At 61.4% G+C, this 3311-nt stretch overlaps 1 non-coding gene across 1 annotated transcript; it reads right to left on the bottom strand.

The window, feature by feature from the left end:
* Nucleotides 1–1111: 1111 nt before the first annotated feature.
* LOC148507579 (18S ribosomal RNA) lies at nucleotides 1112–2966 on the bottom strand. The gene has a single exon (XR_015869704.1). It is a non-coding gene; the product is annotated as an 18S ribosomal RNA (ribosomal RNA).
* Between the last annotated feature and the right edge of the window lie 345 nt (nucleotides 2967–3311).

Consider the following 3311-nt stretch of genomic DNA (forward strand, 5'->3'; position numbering starts at 1 on the left):
GGTCCAGGGGGCCAGCGCGTGGGTCGAGGGGATGGGCCGCAGAACCCGTCCCTCACCCACGTCCGGCCCCCACGGCTCCTGCCAGCGGGAAGCGTGACGTCTCGGGTCTTCTCAACCTACCACCTCCTCCCCCACTCCGGGGCGGGCGAGGAGGCGAGTGGTACCCGGATCGGCCTAGAGGGGACCTGTGCCTCTGTGAAATCGGCTCGCCCACTGGCGGGGCCGGCAGCAGGGCAGCCCCGGGCCTGGGAGGCCGGCGCGGAGGGGAGGATGGGCCCCGCGGCCATTCCCCCACCATCCGTCGTGGCCTCCATCCCGACGTCGCTGTTCCAGTGGGGGGGAAAAAAAACAACACCCTGGTGTCCGGGCACCCGGCTGCCACCTCCCTCCGGGGTCCGGGGGGCCGGCGCACGGGTTGATGGGATGGACCGCGGAACCCGTCCCTCGCCCGCGTCCGGCCCCCGCGGCTCCTGCCGGTGGGAAGCGCAACGTCTCGCATCTTCTCAACCTACCACCTCCTCCCCCCTCTCCGGGGCAAGTGGTACCCGGATCGGCCTGGAGGGGACCTGTGCTTCTGGGAAATCGGCTCGCCTGCTGGCGGGGCCGATGGCGGGGCGGCCCCCGGGCCTGGGAGGCCGGCACGGAGGGGAGGACGGGCCCCGCGGCCGTTCCCCCACCATCCACCGTGGCCTCTGTCCCGGCGCCGCTCCCGCCCGCCCGGCCCCTTGGGTCGCAGGGAGGGGCACGGAGGCCCCTGTCCATCAGGAGCGTCCAGGGAACGCGGGTGCCGGGCCTACTCCAGGGCGGCCGTCCTGGGTCCACGTCGCCCCCGGCCGCAGCTGTCCCCTCCGTGCAACGGAGGCCGTGGCGGGGGCGGCGGGCCCAGGACGGCGGCGCCCCTTCGGCCCGCTCCCGTCACTCCGCGCCACCTCGTTTTTCTGCGTCTCTGGGCCCGCCGCGGGACCGGGGTAGGGGGCGCCTGCCGGGACGCGGGCCGGAGCCCATCACCCGCCAACTGCTCCACCTCGCCCCGTCCTCGTGCCCTACCGGGCCCGTCTCTCTCTCGGTGCTGCTTCCAGCCGGTGGACCCCACGGTCCCGGGCCTGACCGTTAATGATCCTTCCGCAGGTTCACCTACGGAAACCTTGTTACGACTTTTAATTCCTCTAGATAGTCAAGTTTTATCGTCTTCTCGGCGCTCCACCAGGGCCGTTTCCGGGCCCCGGCGGGGCCCGATCCGAGGACCTCACTATACCATCCAATCGGTAGTAGCGACGGGCGGTGTGTACAAAGGGCAGGGACTTAATCAACGTGAGCTTATGACCCGCACTTACTGGGAATTCCTCGTTCATGGGGAATAATTGCAATCCCCAATCCCTATCACGAACGGTGTTCAGCGGGTTACCCGCACCTGTCGGCGAAGGGTAGACACACGCTGGTCCGTTCAGTGTAGCGCGCGTGCAGCCCCGGACATCGAATGGCATCACAGACCTGGTATTGCTCGATCTCGCATGGCTGAACGTCACTTGTCCCTCTAAGAAGCTGGACGCGGACCGCCGGGGGTCTAGTAGCTAGTTAGCGTGCGGGAGTCTCGTTCGTTATCGGAATTAACCAGACAAATCGCTCCACCAACTAAGAATGGCCATGCACCACCACCCACAGAATCGAGAAAAAGCTATCGATCTGTCAATCCTTTCCGTGTCCGGGCCGGGTGAGGTTTCCCGTGTTGAGTCAAATTAAGCCGCAGGCTCCACTCCTGGTGGTGCCCTTCCGTCAATTCCTTTAAGTTTCAGCTTTGCAACCATACTCCCCCCGGAACCCAAAGACTTTGGTTTCCCGGAAGCTGCTCGGCGGGTCATGGGTATAACGCCGCCGGATCGCCAGTCGGCATCATTTATGGTCGGAACTACGACGGTATCTGATCATCTTCGAGCCTCCGACTTTCATTCTTGATTAATGAAAACATTCTTGGCAAATGCTTTCGCTGTGGTTCGTCTTGCGCCGGTCCAAGATTTTCACCTCTAGCGGCACAATATGGATGCCCCCGGCCGTCCCTCTCAATCATGGCCCCAGTTCCGAAAACCAACAAAATAGGAAACCGGAGTCCTATTCCATTATTCCTAGCTGAAGTATCCAGGCAACCGGGCCTGCTTTGAACACTCTAATTTTTTCAAAGTAAACGCTTCAGGCCCCCGGGACACTCAGTCAAGAGCATCAGGGAGGTGCCGAGAGGCAGGGGCTGGGACAGGCGGTAGCTCACCTCGCGGCGGACCGCCAGCTCGATCTCGAGATCCAACTACGAGCTTTTTAACTGCAGCAACTTTAATATACGCTATTGGAGCTGGAATTACCGCGGCTGCTGGCACCAGACTTGCCCTCTAATGGGTCCTCGTTAAAGGATTTAAAGTGTACTCAATCCAATTACAGGGTCTCGAAAGAGTCCTGTATTGTTATTTTTTGTCACTACCTCCCCGAGTCGGGAGTGGGTAATTTGTGCGCTTGCTGCCTTCCTTGGATGTGGTAGCCATTTCTCAGGCTCCCTCTCCGGAATCGAACCCTGATTCCCCGTTACCCGTGGTCACCATGGTAGGCGCAGAAAGTACCATCGAAAGTTGATAGGGCAGACATCCGAATGCGTCGTCGCCGTCACGGGGACATGCGATCGGCCCGAGGTTATCTAGAGTCACCAGAGAGGCTGGGGCGGCGGGAGGCCGGGGCCGACCCGCCGGGAACCCCCGGATTGGTCTTGGACTGATAAATGCACGCATCCCTGGGGGTCAGCGCTCGTCGGCATGTATTAGCTCTAGAATTACCACAGTTATCCAAGTAACGGGGTCGAGCGATCAAAGGAACCATAACTGATTTAATGAGCCATTCGCAGTTTCACTGTACCGGCTGTGTGTACTTACACGTGCAAGGCTTAATCTTTGAGACAAGCATATGCTACTGGCAGGATCAACCAAGTAGCTCTCGGTCCACGCTCAGTCCTCCCACCGGGGATGGAAGGGGGGGACTGTCGGGATTGGAAAGCAGGGGCGCACAGCTCTTGGCCCGGGGAGGTGGAGGCGCTCACCGGGGCGGCCAATCTTACAAGCATCAGCAGGCAGCTGGGGCACCATGTAGCACGGTCAAGGGGAAGGCCGGATAGATGGAGGGACCTCAGAGTTAGTGACAGCCAGAGCCCGCTGAACCGACCGGGGTAACAGACAGCATCCACCACTTCTTCACCTCACCCAACAACCCATTTGCTGGGTAACCGGAATTGCAGGCCGTCACGGGAGGTGTCTTGTAAGATAGGCAGCAGTCAAAAA

Source organism: Taudactylus pleione, unplaced genomic scaffold, assembly GCF_031769625.1.
Source record: "Taudactylus pleione unplaced genomic scaffold, aTauple2 ptg000391l, whole genome shotgun sequence".
Lineage (NCBI taxonomy): Eukaryota > Metazoa > Chordata > Amphibia > Anura > Myobatrachidae > Taudactylus > Taudactylus pleione.